Source organism: Humulus lupulus, chromosome 5 (genome assembly GCF_963169125.1).
Source record: "Humulus lupulus chromosome 5, drHumLupu1.1, whole genome shotgun sequence".
NCBI classification, from domain to species: domain Eukaryota; kingdom Viridiplantae; phylum Streptophyta; class Magnoliopsida; order Rosales; family Cannabaceae; genus Humulus; species Humulus lupulus.
Window position 1 is genome coordinate 69,450,567 of NC_084797.1, and position 25,661 is coordinate 69,476,227.

The window sequence follows — 25,661 nt, forward strand, 5'->3', positions numbered from 1 at the left end:
AGAAGGGGTTTGGTCGCCTAGCCATATTCTTCAACTCATGTTCGCTCAAGAAGGTCGTAATTTGCTAACAGAGACATGTGTTCGTGTCTCTTGGTTATTTTATGCTTGTTATTTCAAGACAGACTGTCTACGCTAACAGAATTAACAAAGGAATACAGAGTCTTCATTTATCAAAATACAACTATATTTGTCTTATTATAATTTTGTAATTTATTATTTATGATCCAAGCTCAATAGCTTACGCCCATGATTTATATGTAACCCTAAACTCCTCACTATGAATAAGAGAAAATGGGATTGGAACAAGGGAGGCAATTCATAATGCCGAAACTCCATTCTTGTATAAACAATGCTTATGTAATGTAAAGGTGAAGGAGGACTGTAGAACAACCGGCAATGAAAGTTTGCCAGAAACTATTGCTCTTCAAGCTTAAATATTAATAAAAGTGTTGACGCGGTTCTTCGCCAACAGGTAATTAAGAGAAGAAGAGAAAGGGATTAGTACTGAAAGTAGAACCGTCACAGATATGAAATCTTAGAGAATGAACTAGGTGACTCAAGACACGTTTTTTAAGTGGTTCAAAGGTTAAAATCCTTCTACTCCACTAGACAATATTATTCATATATTCTGGGTATTTGGTTTACAAAGTATATGGCTCTTCTGAGACTATTTTTCTCAACCCCTATCAACTCCCAGGGTCCCCATATTTATAGGAGAAGGCACCTGGAAGTTGGTAGGGAGGTCATCCCATGACCTTACCATTTGTCATATCAACTCTGTGACATTTATGATTAATTCCTAAACCTGACACATAAGTGTGGTCTAATCAGTATGTAAGGAGATAATGGGCCGCACGGCCCAACCCAGCCGTGGGTGTCTGAATGCGCACGTTCCTACTGCGTGTCCGAGAAGTCAGGGGGATATCGGACACGTGATGTCAGATATATGCACGTTTATCTTGCGTGTGTTGACTTTACAAAGGGTCAGAGATCCATGGCCAGCTCGTACCACGAGCTGCTTCCCTAAACCGACCTTCAGCCTTCAGGCCTTCTGATGCCTTCCTCCAGTCTTGGGGGCCCTTGGCGAGCCTTTGAGGATCCCTCGAGCTAAGAAGGTACGATCTGGAAACAAGATCTCCGGCCTGGGGGAGTCCTCCGACTAAACCATGATTAGTCCGAGGGTCGACCTGCTAATCAGAACCTGGTTCACCACGAGCTGGGAGTCACTGAAGCACTGGACGGAGCTCACCTTTAGCTCACTAGCTACCCTCAGCCTAGCCAACAAAGCCTCGTACTCTGCCTCGTTGTTAGACGCCTTGAACCCAAACCTTAGCGCCGAGTGGAATCTATGTCCCTCGGGGGATATCAGGATGATTCCGGCCCCGGAGCCGTTCTCGTTTGATGAACCATCAACGAAGATCTTCCACGACGAATGTGGGGAGGCGACCTGAGGCAAGCCTTCTGATGGATTCTCCTGGAATCCCATGCATCCGCCACGAAGTCGGCCAAGGCCTGACCTTTTATGGCAGTTCGTGGAGTATAGAAAATCTCGAACTGACTGAGTTCGACCGCCCACTTTAACAAATGTCCCGATGCTTCAGGCTTTTGCAAAACCTGCCTTAAAGGCTGATCGGTCATGACGTGTACAGAGTGGGACTGGAAGTACGGCCTGAGCTTTCGCGAGGCCGTGATTAGGCAGAACGCCAGTTTTTCCATCATTGGGTATCTTGATTCTGCTCTGAGGAGTCTCTTGCTGATGTAGTAGACTGGCTTTTGAACTTGGTCCTCTTCTCGTACTAGCACAGCGCTAGCTGCATCCTCAGTGACGGCCATGTAGAGGAAAAGAGGTTCTCCCGCCTTGGGCTTGGATAGCACAGGCGGTTCAGCCAGATGCGCCTTCAGGTCGAGGAATGCGCTTTCGCATTCTACTATCCACTCAAACTTCTTGTTTCCCCGGAGCAGGTTGTAGAAGGGCAAACACTTGTCGGTTGATTTGGAAATGAACCGGTTGAGCGCTGCCACCCTTCCTGTGAGGCCTTGGACATCCTTTCGCGACCTAGGGGAAGGAAGCTCGAGCAGTGACCTGATCTTTTCGGGGTTTGCCTCGATTCCTCGGGTATTGACTATGAAACCCAGGAATTTCCCCGACGCGACACCGAAAGTGCACTTCTGAGGATTGAGCCTCATGCCATACTCTCGCAGTATGTTAAAACACTCTTCCAGGTCGGAAACGTGGTTGTCGGCAGTCTTTGACTTGACCAGCATGTCATCGACGTACACTTCCATGTTTTTTCCGATCTGGTCCTTGAACATTCTGTTTACAAGCCTTTGGTAGGTAGCTCCGGCATTCTTCAGGCCAAATGGCATGACCTTATAGCAATAGACATTAGTCGGGGTCATGAAGCTGGTATGTTCCTGGTCTGCAGAAATGATTGTAGCCTGAGTACGCATCCATGAAGGACATGAGCTCGTGCCCCGCCGTGGCATCCACCAGCTGATCGATCCTTGGCAATGGAAAGCAATCCTTAGGGCAGGCTTTATTCAGGTCGGAGAAGTCAATACAGGTCCGCCACTTCCCGTTGGGCTTTGGAACCAGCACGGGATTAGCGACCCAAATTGGAAATTTGGTTTCGCGGATAAAGCCACACTTTTTGAGCCGGGCCACTTCTTCTTCAAGGGCTTCGGCTCGGGTCGTTCCTAAACGCCTCTGCTTTTGGGATTTGGCAGGAACACTTTTATCCAGGTGGAGTGTGTGCATGATGACACTCGGGCTGATCCCTATCATGTCCTCGTGCGACCATGCGAACACGTCCAGGTTTTTCTGCAGAAACGTAGTCAGCTCCGCTTTTCTTTGGTCACAGAGGTTCTTCCCAAGCTTAACCGTCTGTGATGGGTTTTGTTTATCAATGTTCACCTCCTCGAGCTCTTCAATAGCCTGGAGCTCGGATCTGTCCTCGCCTACACGGGGGTCAATGTCCTCACTTAAGGCGAGCTTTTCCTCTTCGGAAAGGTTTTTCAATCTCAGGAGCCGCCTTGGGTCCCTGAGATTCCTCTTCGCCCTGAATGGCCATTGTCAGCTGCCCGGGTTTAGATTTTCCCTTCGTGGAAATGCTGTAGCATTCCCTGGCAGCGAGCTGGTCACCCTTGATAGTACAGACTCATGTTGAAGTAGGGAACTTCATGGCGAGGTGTCGGATGGAAGTGATAGCCTCGAAAGCTATGAGCGTAGGTCGGCCCAAAATGGCATTGTAGGCAGCGGAGCAGTCAATGACCACGAACTCGAGTAGTTTGGATACTGTCCGAGATTCTTCTCCTAAGGTGATCACCAGCTCAATCGTCCCTATTGCTGCTGATCCTTCTCCCGAAAAGCCATATAGCATCATCGAGGTTGCCTTTAGCTCGGCGACAGTCAGACCCATCTTTTCTAAGGTGGATCGGAATAGGAGGTTCACCAAGCTCCCATTGTCCACCAACACTCTCCTTACTTTCCGGTTGGCGAGCTGGACTGCTACGACCAAGGGATCGTTATGAGGGAATTGGACATGGCCTGCGTCTTCCTCCGTGAAAGTTATCGGTTGTTTCTCTAACCGTTGTTGTTTTGACTGACGTTGCTCTAGGACGAACTCCGCTCCGTTGTGAGCCTTTAATTCATTCACATATCTCTTCTGGGCGCCTCTACTCGTGCCAGCCATATGCGGTCCTCCAGAGATGGTGGATATCTCCCCCTCGACCGCGGGGGGAAGGACGTCCTGATCTATCCGAGGCCTGGGCTGGCTGGCTGGGACCTCTGGAACGGGTCGACTTGCTGGGACCCTGTTTCGCGAGTATTGCGCCAATGGGCCTGCTCGGATGAGAGTTTCGATTTCATCTTTGAGATGCCTGCAGTCGTCGGTATTGTGGCCGACGTCGTTATGGAAACGACAGAATTTTGAAGTATCTCTCTTTCCCTTGTGGTGCTTTAATGGCTCCGGCCTTTTCCAAGGGACCCGAGCAGCGTTGGCCAGGAAAATATTTTCCCTGGACTGGGTGAGCTCGGTATATGTTGTGAACACGGGCTTGAATTTATCCACAGACTTATTCTTCTTTTGACCGTGATGGCTGTTTTCACCATTCCCCTTTCTTTTGCCACCACCGGGCTGGTTGTTCTGCGCGACGTCGGGAATCGCCACTACGATCTCGGTCTCCATTCCAGTGGGCTTCTCGGGAATCTGGCTGGTCCCCGCGGCGGAAGCTTCAGCTTCTTCTAAGTTTATCCACTCTTGGGCTCTGTTAAGGAATTCGCTAACCGAGCTGACTCCCCTCCTTTGAATATCTTTCCACAGGTCTCCACCGACCAGGATTCCGGTCCTCATGGCCATGAACTTGGAGCTATCGTCAGCGTCTCTGGCTCGAGCAGCGACATTCGCGAATCTGCTCAAGTAGGCTTTCAGCGTCTCACCGGGCTACTGTCTCACGTTAGCTAGGGAGTCGGCCTGGACTCGGGCGGCCTGGGAGGCGCGGAATGCCCTTTTGAAGTCAGCCGAAAAGGTCTTCCAGGAGCTGATTGACTGTCTTTTACTCTGCTTGAACCACTGCCTGGCAGGTCCAGTCAATGTGGAAGGAAAGATCAAGCAACGCAGCTCCGGGCCGATGTTATGGGCCATCATTAGGGTGTTGAACATCCCTAAATGGTCCGACGGGTCTCCGTCCCCGTTGAACTTTGACAAGTGAGGAATACGTAAGCCAAACGGGTATGCCGTCACTGCTATGTTGGGGGCGAAGAGCTCCATTTCATCACCCGAATCATATTCGTCTTTTTCTTTTTCTGTTAGGAGCTTTCTCATCAGTTCCTCCATCTGAGTTAGGCGCTCGAGGGTTTTGTCCTGAGATCCTGGGTTATTCCGGGGCTGTTCAACAGCTCCGGACCCGTTGTACATATTAGGTGGGTTGTTGCCCCCCTATCTTGAGATAGGTTATTTGGGACATTCCCTCCGTTACGTACTTCGGATCGGATTCCCACTGAACGGGCCTGGCTACCATCGCCGGTTCGATCGTCTCTGTGAGAGTTGAGGCGATCTCGGAGGTCGCCTCCCTGCGTAGTCTGGTGACTTTGTGCCGAACTTAGTCGCTGACGCAGGTCTCCTCCCGAGAGATCACTCCGGCGACTACCGGTCCAGTGGCTCCTGCTGGATAGGCTTGGAGTGCGTCTTTGGCGGTTACGATCTGATCCTTCCCCTGGCACCCTGCTGCGCCAGGAAGGCCCAGCCGACGGCGGGTCTCTCCTACTACTCCCGTAGGCCGGGATGTCTCGGACGGGCTGAGGAGACGGGTATCTGATTGGAGAAGGAGGATGCCTGACTGGGGAGGCAATCCTAGTTCCGTCCGGACGGATCAAATTCAGTGGGGCTTTTCGGCCCTGCCAGCCTGCTGGTCCCGCGTTGGGCGAGTTGGACAAGGTGCAGGACGGTCTTCGGGGACGGGCTGACGTCTCGGGCCCTCCCCGGATCTTCTTCGGGAATTTCCTCGATCTCTTTTGGGCGCCCTCGAGGAAGGTTGAGAGCTAGGGGTTGATGTCCTAACCGAACGGCTGTATTGCTGTTGTCCGGTTCTAGGCATTTCCCTGAAGTTTGCCTCTTGGTGGTGTGATGAAGGGGTAGAGTTGGCTGCAGGAAGTCTATCCGAACGGCTATGTCTGGACCGATTACTCTGGCGAGACTTAGGAGCCTCACCTTGCCTCTCTCCAACGTTAACGTTGGTTGTGAAAGGGGGTAGTCGGTCCAGAATATCCTGGATTTGCTGACCAGCTGCTGCTAACTGGCTCCTCAGCTAAGCATTCTCCATCTCCACCACAGTATAATAACACGGATTCGGATTAGGTGGCCAGGGCGTTGAACTACCAGTGTCGTCTTGGCCCGCCAGCTGCTTTCCTGGCCTCTGCTGGACTTCAGGAATTTGCTCATCAGGGATGGCGACAAGGTGGGCCTCCTGCCCATCATGCTGTTCTGTTTCATTACCATGTCTGGATCGAGTGGTCACCATAGTTGGATGTTTGTGGTAGTGCTAATCGAACTTGCTCTCAATGAAAGCACCAAACTGTTGACGCGGTTCTTCGCCAACAGGTAATTAAGAGAAGAAGAGAAAGGGATTAGTACTGAAAGTAGAACCGTCACAGATATGAAATCTTAGAGAATGAACTAGGTGACTCAAGACACGTTTTTTAAGTGGTTCAAAGGTTAAAATCCTTCTACTCCACTAGACAATATTATTCATATATTCTGGGTATTTGGTTTACAAAGTATATGGCTCTTCAGAGACTATTTTTCCCAACCCCTATCAACTCCCAGGGTCCCCATATTTATAGGAGAAGGCACCTAGAAGTTGGTAGGGAGTTCATCCTGTGACCTTACCATTTGTCATATCAACTCTGTGACATTTATGATTAATTCCTAAACCTGACACATAAGTGTGGTCTAATCAATATGTAAGGAGATAATGGGCCGCACGGCCCAACCCAGCCGTGGGTGTCTGAATGCGCACGTTCCTACTGCGTGTCCGAGAAGTCAGGGGGATATCGGACACGTGATGTCAGATATATGCACGTTTATCTTGCGTGTGTTGACTTTACAAAGGGTCAGAGATCCATGGCCAGCTCGTACCACGAGCTGCTTCCCTAAACCGACCTTCAGTCTTCAGGCCATCTGATGCCTTCCTCCAGTCTTGGGGGCCCTTGGCGAGCCTTTGAGGATCCCTCGAGCTAAGAAGGTACGATCTGGAAACAGGATCTCCGGCCTGGGGGAGTCCTCCAACTAAACCATGATTAGTCCGAGGCTCGACCTGCTAATCAGCCCGTGTGAAAACCAGGGCGTACAAAAAGTTACTAAGTGGACATAGGTCATCTTTTTGGGGTCGACCCACTATAAAATATGGTATTATTTATTTATTTATCATATCTCTATTCTTTAATCCATGCTCGTATGTTCTCAAGTTCACCAAAAACGGTGTCAACAAATTACTTAAGCCCATTATATTAATTTTCATCAAAACTAATAGTTTCAACTTTCCTTAATTACACTTTCTAGCGAAAAACTCATATTTCTACTTTGACCCCCATAACTCTATCACCCTTTGGCCCCTAATACTTGAAGAAACACATTTGTGGATGGACTGACAAGTTCATATAAAATAAATCATATACTCAAATCATGCATATCATAGTGTTGATGGTGAGAACTCGTAAACAAAGTTAAGTTAGAAAAATGAAAGTATATTGCTTATCAATGAAAAACTCCAACAATGTAATCAGAGACTTAGAAAATTAGAAAATAGTTGCAGAAGAAAAAATGGGAAAAGTACTTTTATTCCTTCATTGTTTCAAGCTACAGTATTTTTTCCAACCCCCCTCAATGTTGAAGTGGGATTCATTTTATAGTGGGCTCTAATGGCCCCTAATACATTGTGGTCCAGGGGACCAGATTGTACACAAGTACATTGTCAGGAGAGTGGTATCAGGTGTAGTGGTGTTGACCTTAGTACATAGTCATGGTCCGTGGGGATGTCTCCACTACTTATTTTGTACGAGTGTCAGAGGAGTGGCGCCAGGTGTACTGGTGCAGGTGGTGGTGGTGTCGACTCAGACATATGTCCATAGACATACAAGCCATGTCCCATTTCCTAGTACTCCCACTACTTGTCTGGCATGAGCATTCGGATCACACATACGAGGTCTTAAAGGTCGTACCCCATACAAGATCGTAATGGTATGATCCTTTTGAATTATACTTAGGCTTTTACCTCTAAATGTGGGAGTCTCCATAGGTCTTCATAGGAGACACCAACTTGAGGTGCAGGGTGCGAGACACCTGGTGCATGCAGGGGTCATGGCGCGAAACAGGGCTCTTGGTGCAAGGCGGGGCCCTTGGCGCGAGACGTCCGAAGCACCTCAAGGCCACCCACGAGGCGTGGGTGATAGGTGCGCAAGACGCCACTCCTGGCGAGACACCTGTTGGCACGCGAGACAGTCGTGGGTGTCCGAGGCGACGTGGCCTCGCAAGATGCCTGGGCATGCTAGGCGAGGCACTCCCTCGCGAGACCTTGGAGGCGTGGCTCTGGTGGCATGAGACGCTCCCTCGCGAGGCCCTGGTGGTGTTGTGAGGCCTTGTTCATGCAGATCCCAGGTGGTGTCACGAGGCCCTGCGCGTGGATCCCAGGTGGTGTCGCGAGGTCCTACGTGCAGGTCCCAGGTGTTATCGCGAAGCCCTGCACGCGGATCCCATGTTATGAGGCCCTGCGCGCAGGTCCCAGGTTGTGTCATGAGGCCATGCTAAGGATCCCACTCGAGTGGAGGCAGTCGCGAGATGAGTCTCACAAGTGGTTGATGCGCATGACGCGGGGCGCTGCCTAGTGTGCGAGTCGTGGCCTCGCTGGGTGCGCCAAGTGGAGGCAGTCGCAAGATGGGTCTCGCGAGAGGCTCTTGCATGAGGCGTGGCCTCGCTGGGTGCATTAGTGCTAGGCACGTTGAGAATAGCCTCACTTGCCTCCTTGCGAGAAGATGTTGGCCCAAGGGCCTTGTGGCACAAGCATGTATTTAGGCGTTTAGGGGACCTTAGCGTGTGCTTTGGACCTTTGACAAGTACATAATTTTTAGCATCCATACTTGCCCCCCAAGAGAGGGCCTTTAGGCACTCTGGTATACTTTTCGATATGGTGTCTTAAAAGCATGGGTGGTGTTAGTAGTGATCCTCGTGATATCTTGAGATTGATCATGAACCTATCGTCTTGCTTCGTGGATCCCAATCTAGATGCCAAGCTCCCTTCTTGGCCATTGATCAGTCTTTAGGTTCGATGGTTAAGATGATCCTGCGGCTCTTATAAATAAGCCTTCACATCTAGCCTATTATTTACATTTTACCTCTTTAGCTTAGTGGTTTTGGGATCGTTGCTCCTTTCAAGAGGTAAGGGGTTCAATCCCCCACAACCTCACTTTTGCTTTTTTTTTTTTATTTGAGTTCATTTCTTGTATGTCTATATCCATGCAGGTACTTGAGGACTAAAACACCTTTTCCTTTGTTTTTGCAGACGCGTACTTTCAACCACTTGCTTCTCTTCGACCGTGACGGTGCTTTCATCCCTCGACCTCATTTTGACCACGACAGCGCCCGATCTCACTTGCTTGAGGTATACTTTCTTTCTCCCTTATGTTTATTGGGTCTAAATTAGCACCACTCGGGATTGGGTACCTTGGCCTGAGCTCATCGTGAGTTAACCCAGTTGTATGCCTTCATTCATACCCCGTAGTTGGTCATTTAGAGCGCTTGTGCCTAGAGGTTTTGAGCCCATTCCTTTGTGTTTTGTAGTAATCCCTTCATTTATACGTGAACCCTATTTACTTATGAGACGAGGTCCCATGGCATGTGAAGGATCATCCAGTGCTCCTCCGGGGGTCGATTTTGTAGACTTATCTTCAGACTAGGAGTCCTCCAAAGACAACCTTCACCAAGACTACGACACCTTGAGGCAGGCCCGTATTCATCATCTTGAGCACATGCTTGAACTTAGACATAAAATCTGGGTGGTAGAGAGCGAAATAGACTTAGTTCTGAGGGGAGACGGATTATTTTCCCACTTGACCTTAACGACCATATAGCGAACCTTAGGGTGACCCTTTTAGAATTGCAATGGAGTTGGAGTTTATGGAGGGAAATCTCTCGCCTGAGCCTCCTACCTCGTTTTCCCCTAATGACTGTCATGGGACCATCCCGTCTTCTTCTCAACCCTTGTTCTCGGTCTACCCTTGCTTAGCGCTTCCACACTCGGTGCCTCGGTGGAAGACCCTTTCTAGGAAGAAACAATGGAGGGTAAAGTGTCATGTTTCTACCTCATCTTTTTCTTTTGGTTTTGTAGATATGTCAAAGAGAGTACATCGACAAGTGGCCCCTAAGCAACCAGAATCTGGTCCCCCATTGGCATCTACTCTGTATAGCATCTCTTCCATGGAAGACGATGAGGCCGCCTTTTCTTCTTCGACTGTGGCATTGGCCTTGAGCAGTTTGGCTTTGGCTTCATCAACCTTGGCCTGAAGTTGTGTCGTTTGAGCTTGGAGAGCAGACAAGGCAGTCTTTGCAGCCTGCTCGCTTTCCTAGGACGAGGCAAGAGCAGCCTTGGCATCATGCTCACTCTTTTGAGCAGCTGCCAAGGAAACTTTGGCGACCTGCTCGCCTTCTTGAGCAGCTATTAGGGTAGTGTTGGCAGCGTTTAGTTCGACCCGGAGCTCATCATTTCTAGCCCTAGCCCGGGCTATGCTGTGATACTGGGCCAGGACAGACTACCAAACAGCAAAAACAAGTCAGAGATATACCTTTGATCATAATAAGAAGGAAAATGTCACCAAGGATAACTTATGGAAAGGTTCATTCCCATAGCTGATTCCATGACATTCTCCGGGTTCTGCTCCTCGATGGTCCTCAGATCCCTCGAGCTGGCCCTATAGGCGTGCCCCACCACATGGTTCGCCATCTCGTAAATGATACCCCGAAAAGCTTCAGGGATCTTTTCCAGAACTTGGGGATCTTCTGGTATTCGAACAGTCGGGGCTGGGATGGTGGGGCCTGGATTCTCAACTTGCATTACTTGGGCCTGAGGAGGCGCGAATCGAGGTGGAGGAGGAGGAGGAGGGGGAACCCTAATAGTAACAGAACTCACCGGAACTGATTCTCGAGTTAAGCTCGCGTCTTTCCCCTTAGCAGGGGATCTTGAGGTATTACCCACTGCAGAGGGGTTTTCCTTGAGATCCTGAGCCTCTTTATGGCGAGGCCCAAGCCGGTTTTCTTAGCCTGGAAAGTAGTTCGGAGGTCAGGAGCTCCGGGTTTCCATCTCTTCGCCTGAAAAGAGCAAAAAGGAGTTAGTTCACAAATAAAGTTGTCAAAAACATATACAAGGATAGAGAAAACAAAGATCCTATCCTCTGGGCTGGGGGAGGAGTCTATTATCACCAACACAGTGTTTTGACTGGGATAGACACGACCTCTGGCCTTGGAATTAATGGAGGAGAGGGAGAGTCTACAATTAATATATCTGGGATCCTAAGGGGCTCAGGCTGAGGTCCTTCCTTAGGGCTGGATTCATCTACATATTGTCTAAATCCAGAGGCAAATGCACCCTGGAGCAGAGAAGACCAGGTCCTACTGTTGGTTCCATACTCCTTAAAAATGGCAGATCTAAAGTTTAAAGTGTTGTCAACAACAATTGTGCCCTTAGGGTAACTATGGTCGTGACGTACCACTAGGTGCTCTACGAATTGGAGCAGGGTTACATTACAATCTGGGTTATGAGGATGATGATGGACGAACTGATTTGGATTAAATTCAACTAACCTAAAATCGGCAATAGCCCTATCTAATTTCCTATAGGGGTATGGGTTACCTTGGTTGAAGGGGCCGGCTGCTGCCCCTGACGCAGCTCATTCCAAATCAGGTCCCCAAATAGCCTCGGGAGCCTGCCTTTTCCTCACAAGAGGCACCCCATCCTCTTCTTCCTCCTCACCCTCAGTGGCTGGCAAGGCCTCCTCTTGAAAGGAGGGAAGCTCGCGGATCACAGGACAGGTAGCCCGAGACCTCAAGGCCAACGTTTGACCTTCGCTGATCAACTTTCACGCTAGCATTGTGACATCATTCATGACCTGGCGGTAGTCCTTCTCACTGGGTGGAAGCCCAGACAATTTCTCGTATTGACCCCCGAGGGTCACGGACTTTCCCATCCTCGCAAATATGGCTGCACGAGAAACAAATTCAGTTAAGACATGTACAAAAGAAATATCATGAAAGGAATAAAATGTCATGATCTAAAGTCACAAAAGTAAGGAACTTACGAGGATGGTTGAACTATCGGTGTTCACAATTCCAGAATCCATTCGACATAAAGAACAAGTCTTTGTAGTCATTGGGATGGCTGAGAAGCTCGATGACGGGGGCAAAGTTGGGAAACCTTGTGAGATAATAGAACCCGTCACCTCGCCCTTTCTGCTCTGAGCTAGCTTTGAGGCAGAAAAAGTATAGTATATCTGTCGGGGTGGGGACCTCCCACTCATGCTTCAAAAATAAATATTTCGGCCCCACCAAAAGTCTATAAGAATTTGGGGGGAGCTAAAGTAGAGCCAACTTAACGTAATTTAAAAAGTCTGCGAAGTATTGGTCCAGGGGAAGAAAGGCCCTAGCCTTCAGATGCTCATCACTCCCAGCCGTAAAGTCGTCTTGGAGAGAGGAGCAGCTTCATTTCCCTTCAAACGCAGGTCAAGCCAGAAGAGTTCCAGACCCGACCTCTATGTTGTGGCTCAGCATGATTTTGTTCACCCTCCCCTGGGTTGTGATCTTTGATACAATATGTTCAGCCTCGAAGTAGGCATTTAGGTCAACCACCAGCTCCTTCTTCACCACTGGACCGAAGTGCGAGATGGGAGACTCTGGGGCGATCTGCTTCCCCTTGTTCTTTTGCTGAGTGGACGAGCTTGATGCATTCTTCTTTGAGGCAGTTTTCTTTTGAGGAGCCATCAGATCGCCTAACGAGCAGAACAACCTAGTTAGTATGCGACCTAAGAGGATTTGAGTTTTATGACATGAGAATACGAAGGGGGAATGGTTTACTTGTGTTATATGAGCTGAGGTTAACCTCAGCCCTATCACATGATGCCATACGATACCCTAAGTTATGCACCTCGATTTCCTAATAGACCCCTGATATTTAGGGATCCGTGTGTCAGACTACCAGACCACTACTTACCTTGGGAGGCAGTTTAGTACAAAACCACCCAAGAAACCTAACCTCTAAGCTATCTGATTTGAAACCTAAAAACCCTTCGTTTCCTTTATCCCGAATGGGTATTCTCTAAATTAATTCACCATTAAAATTACCCAGATTTACCCAGAAATTTCCCAGTTTTATGAATGTCTTATTTCTAAAGCTATTTTTTGGACTCACCCGTTGAACCTAAGTCAAAACCTATTCCCTAAAAACATTTATAAATAGTATAACAGTGACTATAGTGAAGATTATGGATGAACATGGTGAAGAACAAAAGTCCATTGAAAAAAACTCTTAAAACCAAAGAATGAGATACTTACAGTGTGTTCTTCGACGGTGATATGTAGACTTTGTGAAGCGAAGTTCTTGGAAAACTTCTGAGCGACTAGGTGCGGCGAACAATTTTTAGGGACTTCTGGAAAATAAGAGAGGTTCGGAAGTGCAGAAGAGGAAATTTTTTAAATGAAAGGTAGTGAAGTCTGAAACTTGGCCATCCCTTTTATAAGTAAATTGTGTAGATTGATCTGGGCCATCCAATTGAGTTAGTTCAAGATCCAAGGGCCAAGGTTAAATAGACAAAACGGCGGCAAAAAGGTGACAAGACAATTATTGCAGTCCTTGAAACCCAAACAGACGCCAATCGTAGTACACCACGTGTCCAGTACTCGAGTAGTGGGCAGGCATGGTTTTGTGTAACAGAAGTCTAAAAGCTCCTACTGTGTAGGTCAAAATATGACGACGTCATACACGAGCAGGAGCATGGTGTTGGTTTTTATTGATCAAATCAGAGATTATACGCAGCGGAACAACAATCAAATTGTCAGATTAATCCCATAAGATTTCTAGATCTACTTCTTCACACTCATATATATATTAAATCAAGGACAAGAATAGAAAAATTACCTCAGGTCCTTCCTTGCTGCTATCTTTTCGTATGGCTGAATCCTTGAGATCTCACACCAAGATCTTCCAAAATGTTCTCAGTCACACAAAGAACGAGTGTGGGCTCGCTATACAAATAATAGGCAACAACTATTTATCAGATGTTGATAAAGTTTGGACCTAGGTTTTGTGAAGAACAATAACCAAATAGGGTGTTGTCCAAAGTGAGGATAGAGATCTAGATCCTCGCTTTGGGGATTTTGAAGAGAACGTTGGACCCGTCGAGGACCTGGAGGAGGTCCAACTCGACAAAAAAGACCCGACCCAAGTCGTAAAGGTTGGGAAAAACTTAGAACCTACCACGAAGCACGCACTGTTAGAATTTTTGCGGAAGAACCAGGAAGTTTTTGCCTGGTCACATAAAGACATGGCTGGGATAGATCTTGTGGTTATCAGCCATGTCCTGAACATAGACAAGACCTTTCCACCCGTGCAACAAAAGAGAAGGCTGCTCGATAAGGATAGATCGAGAGCCTTAAAAGAAGAAGTTGAAAGACTAAAGGAGAACGGGTTCATCAGGGTGGCATTTTATCCATCGTGGGTCTCCAATCCATTGCTGGTTCCCAAGCCTAACGAAAAATGGCAGACCTGCGTGGATTTTACAGACCTCAATAAAGCCTGCCCAAAAGACTGCTTCCCACTCCCAACAATCGACCAGCTGGTCGACGCAACTGCAGGGCACGAGATCCTCTCGTTCATTGATGCATATTCGGGCTACAACCAGATTAGCATGTATCCCCCCGAAGAGGATCACACCAGCTTTCGGACCGATACGAGCTTATACTGTTACAAAGTAATGCCCTTCGGACTGAAAAACGCAGGTGCGACTTACCAACGGCTAGTCAACCACATGTTTAAGGAGCTGATCGGAGTAAACATGGAGGTATACGTGGATGACATGCTGGTAAAGTCTAAGAAGGCAGGAGGACATGTGAGGGATTTACAAGAGTGCTTTGATGTATTGAACAAATACCAGATGAAGTTAAATCCCCTCAAATGTTCCTTCGGAGTTGGATCAGGGAAGTTTTTGGGGTTTATTGTAAATTCAAGAGGAATCGAGGCCAACCCCGACAAGATAAAAGCCCTGATCGACATGAAATCGCCAGGAAGGATCAAAGATGTACAAAGTTTAACCGGGAGAATCGCAGCCCTAAGTAGATTTATTTCGAAATCAACAGACAAGTGCGTCCCTTTTTTCAATCTACTTAGGGGAAATAAGAAGTTTGAATGGACAGGAGACTGCGAGCAAGCATTCTAGGCCTTGAAAGCCCATATGGCACAACCTCCCATCTTATCAAAGCCGATCGAAGGAGAAACTTTGTTTATTTACCTGGCGATTACTAAAGTTGCTGCTAGCGCGGTACTAGTGCAAGAGGAAGAAGGCGTACAAAAAGCAGTCTACTATGTCAGCAAGAGACTGATCGGGGCAGAGTTGAGATATCAACCAATCAAGAGGTTAGCATATTGCTTAATCCTGGCCTCTAGGAAGCTACGTCCTTACTTCCAAGCCCATCCTATCACAGTTTTAACTGACCAGCCCCAGCGACAAGTCTTGCAAAAACCAGAGGCGGCTGGGCGATTATTAAAATGGGCAGTCGAACTAGGGCAGTTCGACATAACTTATTCACCGCGAGCAGCAGTAAAGGGACAAGTCTTGGCCGATCTTATTGTAGAATTCACCGAACTCCCAGACAGCGAGCAATGCGAACAGCCTAATGCGCCTGAGCCTCAAGAGCAAGCTCCTTCATGGAAGTTATTCACGGATGGGTCGTCCAACGAATCCCATACTGGAGCGGGAGTGATATTGATAATGCCGGAAGGGCATCGATTTCACTGCGCCATTAGGTTCGACTTCACCGCGTCGAATAATGAAGCTGAATACGAAGCACTCCTCGCTGGATTGAGAATGGCGAAGGATATGAGCATAAAGACGCTTGATATCTACAGTGATTCACAGCTGGTGGTTAATCAAGTCCTAGGAGAATATCAAGCGCGAGGCTTAAAATGGTGGCCTACTTGAATAAAACAAAGGACCTGCTAGCCCAGTTCACGAGGTACACCCTCCAGCAAATTCCGCGAGATCAGAATTCAAATGCAGATGCCTTAGCAAAACTCGCAAGCGCAAAGGATGCTGACACTTTGAACATTGTGCCAGTAGAAAGACTGAGTGAGCCAAGCATACAAGTGGTCGAATCCAGTATGGAGATTCGAATGGAGGATACATGGATGGCACCTTATTTGGAGTATCTGACGAACGGTGTGCTACCAGCCGATAGAAACAAAGCCAATGGTATTATGTATCGAAGAGGATATTCAATGCCACTACTCAGATGCGTTACACCGGAAAAAGCTAAGGAACTCATGAAAGAGGTGCATGAAGGCTTTTGCGGGGATCACGCTGGGGGGCAGAGTTTGGCAAAGAAGATTTTAAGGCAAGGCTACTTCTGGCCAACTATGAACGAGGATTCGGTGGAGTTTGTACGAAGATGTGATAAATGTCAAAGGTTCTCCAAGATTCCACGAGCAGCTCCAAATGAATTAAAACAGATGCAAAGCCCGTGGCCTTTTGCAGTATGGGGAATAAATTTGATTGGATCCCTACCTACAGGGAAAGGCGGAGTAAAGTATGCAGTCGTGGCAGTTGATTACTTCACCAAATGGGTCGAAGCTGAACCACTCGCTACCATCACGACCAAGAAAGTTCTTGACTTTGTTATCAAGAACATCGTCTGTCGATATGGTTTGCCTGGAAAGATAGTTTCAGACAACGGAACCCAATTTGACAGTGACTTATTCACCGACTTCTGCGAAAGACATGGAGTTATTAAAAGCTTTTCTTCAGTTGCACACCCCTAAGCAAATGGGCAGGTCGAAGCCGTGAATAAAACTCTTAAAGATACCCTGAAGAAGAGGCTTGAAGTAGCTAAAGGAGCGTGGCCAGAGCAGCTGCCTGAAGTCCTCTGGTCATATAGAACGTCTCACCGAACAGCAACAGGACATACCCCATTTTCTTTAGCCTACAGATATGAGGTGATGGTGCCTGTCGAATTAGATCCCCCCTCACATCGACGCCTAACATACGACCAAGACCAGAACAGCCAACTGATGATGGAATCCCTAGACTCGATTGACGAGATACGGGAGAAGGCCCAACTCCGAGTTGCTGCGTACCAGCAAAAAGTCGCCCGGTACTTTAACCCCAAAGTTAAAGAAAGAAAATTCAACGTCGGTGACTTGGTGCTACGACGAGTTTTCTTGAATACCCGCGACCCTACTGCTGGAGTGCTCGGACCTAATTGGGAAGGACCTTACCAGATTGAAGAAGTCCTTCATCCGGGCACCTACAAACTTGCACGCCTAAACGGAGATCTCGTTCCACGTTATTGGAATGGAGAACACCTGCGCAAGTACTATCAGTGAACAGTCCTTTTTAAAGGACTGGCTTGTATTAAAATTTTACTTTTTACATGTTTTGCAAAGAGGGTTAGCCACGCTGTATGGCTAATCGCTCGTATATGTAAGATTCTATCTTAGAATCACTCGTAAAGACATGTTTAATCCATTTTTAATACGAGATTATAAGGGACTGTGCGCAGCCAGTCATTCTTGCCAACTTTTGTAAATTTATATTTACAAGTATTTGTTCATTACGTGTGCTGTTTTGCTGTATTACAAGTATTATTCACTCGAGAAAAAATGTTCGAACAGGTCGTGGTCAAGGCAAGTGACCAAGGACCTAAAGCTCCTCGATCACTTGGAGGGCATATAAGGCACGTCGATAGCAAAGCGTACCATGAGGTATGTAAACACATGAACAAAATGAGTGAAAGCATGCTAAGGTACCTAGAGTATTTTTCAAAATTTATATTTTGTTAAATCAAGCCAAAGTACTATGCTAAGTTCGGTCATACGGACAAATGTTATAATAAATGAAAATGTTATAGCATCATGATTTAATCTTTTACACCGCAAGCATCACTGCTTGGATGTAACTGTTCAAATAAAAGAAAAAGTTTGCTGCCCATGCAGCAAATTCAAAAAAGGTATTGTCTTTACATCACGACCCGTGGGTCGTATAATCAAAAGAAAGAAAAAATATTAATAAAGCTCAAGAGGCAATGGGAGCAGGAGGGTCTTTATCAGCATTTTGGTTGGCAGCATCCTCAGCAGCTCCTTCTTCCTCTACGCCAGCAATGCTTGGGGAAGCAGGGACCCTGGCTCTTGCCTCCTCTTCAGCCAGTTAAGCGGTGCAGTGAGCCAGCTCGACAGTCCTAACATCTTCTGAAAGATAACTGAAGTCAGCACCCTGATTGTGTTTCCAGAAGTTGTAAAAACACCGGAGCGTCATCCTCTTATATCTTTCCAGATTCTTGGAGTTTTCAAGCTCCAACTGCTTTACTTTGCCCTCAAGAGTAGCAATGGCCTCGTCCTTGGACTTATGCTCCTCTTCCAGTCTCTTGCGTTCGCGATGCTGGACTCGGCTGGCCTCCTGATACTCCTCCCTCTGCTTTATTATAGCTGCCTTCATAGCTTCAACCTCTGACAGCTTTGTCACCGTGGCATCCCTCTGCTGAACCATCGCCTCCAACTCCTTTGCATGCCTGGCCTCTGCAACCGAAAGTTCCTCGGCCGCTTTCACTTGGTGCCTCTCGATAGCCTTTGCCCGAGCCTGTTCGATGGTGGCTTGGGTGCGGGTACGAGCAGCAGTTGCAGACAGTAAAGCCTGAGGGCAAAAGATAAAGTTAGAACCTATTGCAAAGAATAAAAGACTAAGGCCTAAGAAATAAAGAAGCACTTACGCTGGCTATTTCGTTTAGGGTCCTGTTCAAGATTTGGTCGACCGCCATGCTCTCTGCCTCAACCAACGCATTTTTGATGCGGTCGTTCTTCGCGATGTGCGCGAGGCGATCTTTGGCTGCTCGTAAGGCATGGCTCGAGAGTTTGGCCCCAAGAGTTTCTTCTTGCTTGTTTTGTTTCCTGGTGGGCGCAGCCGGAGGGTTTGGCGGGGCAGGAGGAGTCTGCTTCTCAGCAGGAGCCGAAGGATGAGCAGAAGTTTGCCCAGCTGGCATGTCCTTGGGAGGGTCTTCTGTTCGACTCTTTTTGGCGGGTCCCTGGCTTGTTTCGCCGGTGTGTCTCCTTGACGACTTCCGCCGGAGCTGAGGAACTTCCTCTTCCTCCTCAGCCTGATATAGGTTGAGGACATTAGGGGTGGCCATATATGCATACAAGTAAACACATGCAAAGGGTAAGATAGAGGCAGATGAAAATTCTTTATCCAACGGAAAAGAAGGTCACAAAGTTAATACCCGAGCTACAACTACTGGTCGCTATACTATTGACTCTATTAGTCACACACTCACTATCTGGCACGAAGAAGTCTGGCCCTAGATGTGGAGTATATGTAAAGTTGCCCTCCCCGTCACACAAGTGACGGGGATATGGCAAGTTATTTAAAAGCAAAATAATTTTACCGTTCTCATCAGAGGATTCCCCCAAGTCCACAACCGGCTCTTTGGCCTTTTGTTTCCCCTTGCCTTGGGGAGCAGAAGGCCTTTCTGCGGAAGGATTGCCCGTGGGCTCCCTGATTGTAACCCCTGTTGGCCTCCTTTGAGGAGGGGACGCGGGAGGTTGCTGCTCGGGAACCCCCTCGGCAGTGGCATCGGCTACCACGGATCCTCTTGTTTCATGGAGAGGAGCCAGAAGGCCAGACAGCCTCAGGTTTTCATCAGTAACCAGGGACTTGACGCTTTTTTCTGCGTCAGTCATCCTGGCCAATGCATTGGACCGCAACACCATGTCTGGTGTTGGGGTCGGACGTAACCATGGGCCTGAAAAACAAAGTATAGTTTGAGAAGAATGAAGAGAGACTCTTTGATTAAAAATATTGACCAGTAAAAGACGGCACTTACCTCCTCGAGCGAAGGCCAGGTTGTTGCTAGTTATGTCCGGAGTAAGGAAGTACTCCTTACTGTACTGCCCCACGTTAGATATGTGTGTGGTGTCACTCAGGAACGTCCGGTTTGTTTCCTGGTGACAGAGGTGGAAGAAACCCGTCCCATATTGTTGCGGGTTGGATTTAAGGTCGAAAAGATAATTGACCTCGTGGGGGGTAGGTTCTGGCCATTTTTTAAGTTTGTATAGGATATAGAGTGCGGCCAGCATTCTATATCCGTTTGGAGTAATTTGGAAGGGGGCGACATCAAAATAATTAGCCACCCCCTGATAAAAAGGATGTAGAGGGAGGAAAGCCCCTGCCTCTATGTGATACCGAGACCAGGCGCTATATATACCTCCGAGGAGGTTAGCCCTTTGATCTGCGGCAAGAATTTTAATGGAAACCCCTATGAGGGGATACTTCCTGAAATAGTTAGCAACCATCCGAAGAGTCACTGAGCTGTTCGGGGAAGTATACCACTCGACATCAGGCAGATTCTGATGGCGAGGGCAGGCTCTAATTTGGATGTTAGGGTCAGGAACAGGATTGTTTCGACGGCTGGTCGAGGGAACCCTAGCCTGCGAATCAAGCTGGGCAGGAAGGTTTGAACTATCGTCAGAGTTAGGTCTTCTCTTGCCTGAGGATTTGGAACAAGCCATTTGAGGGGAAGAAGGACGAGGTCTGGAAGAGGATCGTGAGAAGGGAATCTCGTGGATTCGGTCGGCCGGTTGTTCTTCGCCTTCGAGCAGCTGGGCGAGAAGATTGTCGTCGATGGGCCGTTCACCTCCCCACAAATCTTGCATCAATGTCTGCAAACAGAAGAATGGGGAGGTGAGGATGGAGAATTTCTAAATGGCTTTTTAGAATAACGCTGGTCGAGTATACAAGCCAAGCTTTTATACAACAGCATTCTAACAAAAAGTTAAATTTTTCCACACGAACAGTTTGAAAAACGGATCAGAGGGTGAAAGTAAAAAGTTTTTCAAAAAAGCTTTTTCAACTCCCCTTAGGGAGGGAAAAACCTATTTTCCAACTGGCCTAAAGATCAAAATTTTACTTCGATTTTACGTCCTAAAAGTATGATCCCGACTATTAAACTAACTCGTAACCCTTGTTCGCCTACAAGACATTCTACTCACAAGTATCTCAAACTAGAAGCAGATGAACTCAAACAGTCGACATATAGAAGCATGCATTGCGAAAATATAAAACATAAAGATTCGAAGACTTACCAGAAAAAAGATCGTTGAGAAGTGAAAAAAAGTCTTCGGAAGTCGAGGTGCTTTCAAGATGAACTTGGAAAGTGCAGAAGAACGGTTTCTGGGAGAAGACGAGAGCTCTAGTTTTAGGCTTTCTGGAGTGAGTAGTGGCGTGTGTAAAAAGAAAAGGAAGATTTCGGAGATATTATATAAGTTTGTGTGTGGCATTAAAAAGGTGTAATCATCAGTTTCCCTTTTTTGAAGTATGGGGAAGCGGAATAGCCGTCGAATTATTGTTGGGGAACCGAAAAGTCATGATTAGACAGGAGTAGGTTACTTTTTCCAAGAACACACGAAGGGTTCTGACACGTAAGGCGGGGTTACCGAAGGGTCGTTCGCTCAAAAGTTTATTTCTTGCTCGTAACAAATAAACTTGGGGGGCAAATGTTATCCAAAAAATTGGCATTTGATGATGTGGCAAGTAATCTCTGGACATGTGGCTGACACCTGGAAAAGCTCTGTTAGTACATCGACTAGAAGACGTATTAGAAACAGTTAGCGGCCCAGTCTTACCTGCGACCAGTCTGGTCGCAGGTTCCGCATGCGATGTAATATTACTATAAAGATCTTTGTAGATCCCGAATTTAACTCACACAATCTCCTAAACATCCGGTTATTTAGGAGAGAATATCGGCAACTAAATCATGTAATCCCCCTTGAGCCTATAAGTAGAAAAAGATAGCTCAAGGGAGGGGACTTTTTTTGGCTTTCGAATTACGTGATACTAGTATAATTCTATCTGAAATATTGTATTGTTCTTGAGAGGTTGGTGAAACTCATTGAACCCTAGTTCTTTGATCACTCCTTTGATTCTCACATCAATAGCAGCTTAAGTGGACGTAGGTTATTACCAGATCCTGGGGCCGAACCACTATAAATTATCGTGTTCTTTTTACTTTTTGCCATTCGATTCTTGTCAACACATTCATCCACATCAAGCATATTCTGACTCCGTGTCAGTTGGCCAAAATCTGGGTCAACACTTTGGCTCTTTCTTCCCTCACATAAGTTGGATGCACATGTGGCACTTCGGCAGGTTGAATAGGTGGCACGCTAGTTAGCTGTGCAGGTGGAATTTCGGTCTTGGGGTCCACCTGCAGTCCTTGGGCAACCAATTGGTCCTTATGGCGTTAACAACTTCTTGGAGGGTGGCGATGTTACTTTTTTGCGCCTCCACCTCTCTCTGTTGGGAGGCCACTTGAATCCTGAGAACCACCACTTTAGGTGGTTGTTCAAGCTGAGTGGAGCATGAAGACTCACTGTCTCCACCATCTCTGTTGTATCCATCATTATCAGTCACTTCCAAAATGCCCATTGGAGAGTGGTGTAGTTGTTCACCTCCCACTGCACCTAGGAGGTCTTCATTTGCAATTGACCAGTTTCGAATGTTCACCATTGTTGAAGAAGAAGATGAATCAACCACAGATGTGGAGCCTAGTCATGACATATCAGCACTCAAAAATTCTTCACAGAAAAGAATTACAACGACTCAATCTTTATCCTAAAGTTTGTTTTGTTATTTTGTCTGTAGTAAGATTTTATTGTAATTCAAATGATTGTAAATGATTTGTTGTAGTCCTTTGCAAGGACAATTGGTTACGATTGATTTCAAGGATATTCTCATCCTAGAATAATCCTCACTCGTATATAAATATGTCATCACTGCTCCATCATTCTTTGAGCAGGAATTTTTCAATACAACAGTAGCCATTTTTTTCTCCATATTCCTCTCTTTTAATTTGGTGTCAAAGCCCCAAAAAGACCTTCGTCTATGGATCCATCCACCACCTCATCCACTGCTTCCACTGACCAACGTCAACCTGTCAACCCTAACCCACAGCAACCTCCTCCCCCGGCTCCTGTTCCAGTCGCTCACCACAACGTTTCCGCTCCAAATCCAGCCATGCCACCTAGTTTCAGTTTTTCCAGTGCCTAGCTCCCCTCACCATTAAGTCAGTAACCAAAACTACTCCTGCTGGCGCTCCCTAGTGCTTAGCACACAGTCCAAGCCTTTGACCTTGACGGTTTTATTCTTGGGTCTCACCACCGTCCTGAGCAGTTTCTACCCATTCGCACCCTCAATTCCGAGTTTACTATGTGGACTCGTACAGATCATGCCCTGATGAGTTAGTTGTTCAACTCTATCATTGAGGTTATGATAGGCCATGTGGTGTTGGGGTTTTATGCCCTAATTAAAACCCAATTTCTTTGTAATCTCATTTTATTATCAATAAAAGAATAGAAATCATTTTTTGACATGGTCAATCACTTTGCTCACATGTTTTATTTTCATGATTATTTGTTTAATATAAACTTCTATTAAATCCCGAGCATATAGCTAATCGTATTTATAGTGACGTAATCACAATGGAATATAAATATCATTATATGTTCAAAATAAGTTATTCCTAAGATTAGTCAGTGCATAGGATTTACACTGATTTGCCAATCTACGATATGATCTACTTACACATTGTAGTGTTATGTTCTTTCCAAAACATTAACAAAGTAGATTAGATCGGATGTATTTGTTACACCGGACAGGACTGGTATTGACAGTTGATAAGATATGTAAACATACCGTTATTATCTATTCTAGTCATATCATATAGTTGACCATAGGTCAATTCAATCTCAATTCTGAGTGGTTAGTATTCTAACTAATTGTATTATTTGAGTTCTTTGACTTGTTCGTTACCAGCTTACCCTACAGACTAGCCCATACTTACATCTTGGGAACTCGGTAGTATAATTGGGTGGGAGTGTTAATCATAGATATGAACATCTATAGCTTCTAATGAATAAGTGAAACAATGGTTTCCTTTTAGTTTGGTTCAAGGTGTTAAATGATAGAGATCTCATTTCAGTAATTAAATTAGTTTACTGAAATATCATTTAAGGAACTAAGTGTTTTAAGGATAAAATACAATGAGGGGTAAAACGGTATTTTTGTCCCATCTCATTGTAGACCGTCTATAGAGGATTGAGTGACAATTATGGTTGTAACAATGGATAATTAATAGCGTATCTATATTTTTTATAGAGCGTTCTATGAATTCAAGAGTGCAATTCCGAGTCTTTAGTGGAGTCACAAGGAATTAATAAGTTAGTAAATTTATTTGTTAGATTTATGATAACTTATTGGAGCTTGATTTCATAGGCCCATGGTCCCCATTGTACCTTGGATAAAGTCATCTAGATAGTCTCAATTAATTGATTTAATTATCAATTAGAATTATCAAAGTTGACCAGGTTAATTTTGAATAGTTTCACAGAGTTATGTAATTTAGAGAAGAAAAGAGAAATTAGGGCAGATTTATTAATTAAGATAAATTAGTATCTAAAGTAATAAATAAGTTTAAATCAAGGTTTAAATTATAAATAATTAATTTGATAAAGGATTTAAATAATTATTTAATTAATTAAATCAATAGAAAATAATACACTTGATTTTAAGTCCAATGAGCTTATAATCAAATGGGAAATTTCACAGGCCTAAAGCCCATGATAATTTCGACCTATGGCTGTTAATTGGCTATTATTTTATTTATTTTTTAATTAAATTAAATGGCATAATTGAGTCTATAAATGGAATGTTAAGAGAGAGTTGAAATCATAAGTTCAGAAGTAAAAAACACAAGGTTCTGATAGTTTTTAGATTCTCTCTAAACACAAGTCCTTTTCTAAGCCTCTTAGTTCTTTTCTTTTCTTCTCTTTGTATCTATCTCATGTGTCGAGAATTTCCCACTCTAGTCTAGGTGATGCCAAGGATACTTTGTAAGGCTGTGAAGAAAATTGAAGATCGGTTCAATTTCTTGGTAATACTCTGCAACAGAAAGGATACAAGGGTTAGAGAAACTAAATGAAGGACTCATACATTCCGCTGCATATACTGTAAGTATTCTTATCATTGTTTCTCTTTGAATTCAATTTTATAAACATGTTCTAGGTTATCTCATATTTATTTGTTTAATATTAGATCTACATGAAAATAAATAAAGATCATGTATAAGTTTCTCTAACATGTGGTCCGTTGTATTTCCTCTCACCAAATATGGGCCACTTTTGAGTCAATGTTTACCACTCAGTCCAAGGCCCACTCACTCCAACTTAGGCTCCAAATGCAAACCCTAAAAAAGGGGTCCCTTTCCATTCAAGATTACATGTTGAAAATGAAAAACCTTGCTGGTAGTCTTACTATTGCCGGTAATCTTATCTTTGATGACGAGTTGCTGTTGTATACTCTTCCAGGTATAAGCAGTGAATACGATCTAGTTGTGGCCACCATTACCTCCTTTCATGTAGGGGTGAGCATCGGTCGGTTTGGGCGGTTTTTTCACAACAAAAAATCCAGAATTCAGTTTTCGGTCCGAATTGGTGCAATCCAAAAACCGACCATTTTGGACCGCGGTTTGGTCGGTTAAACCGACCAAACCGAATTGATTATTGTTTTTTTTTTTTTGAAAGTTTTAGTTAAAAAATTAAAAATTTTGGATTGTTGAAATTCATTTTTGTGCATTTTTAAAACATAAATATATAGAACATAATTACATTTACAAATTTTAAAGTTTGAAACATAATTAAAAGTACAAATTTTAAAAAATTTAATAATTAATAATTATATAATATTATATTATTATTTTATTATGTTCGGTCGGTTTCGTATTGGTCGGTTCACCCAAAATTTCAAAACCAACCGAACAATGGCGGTTTGCACCGTCGGCAGTTTTTTCGATTTTCGGTTTAAATAGTTT

The 25,661-nt window shown here is 45.6% G+C and overlaps 1 long non-coding RNA gene across 1 annotated transcript in view; it reads left to right on the forward strand.

Annotated features, from left to right (window-relative positions):
• LOC133780445 (uncharacterized) overlaps positions 1–24,721 on the forward strand; it is a 51,524-nt gene extending 26,803 nt beyond the window's left edge. The window contains exon 3 of the long non-coding RNA XR_009869320.1: positions 24,666–24,721. This is a non-coding gene — a long non-coding RNA (uncharacterized LOC133780445). The remainder of the gene's footprint in view (positions 1–24,665) is intronic.
• The last annotated feature ends 940 nt before the right edge of the window (positions 24,722–25,661 follow it).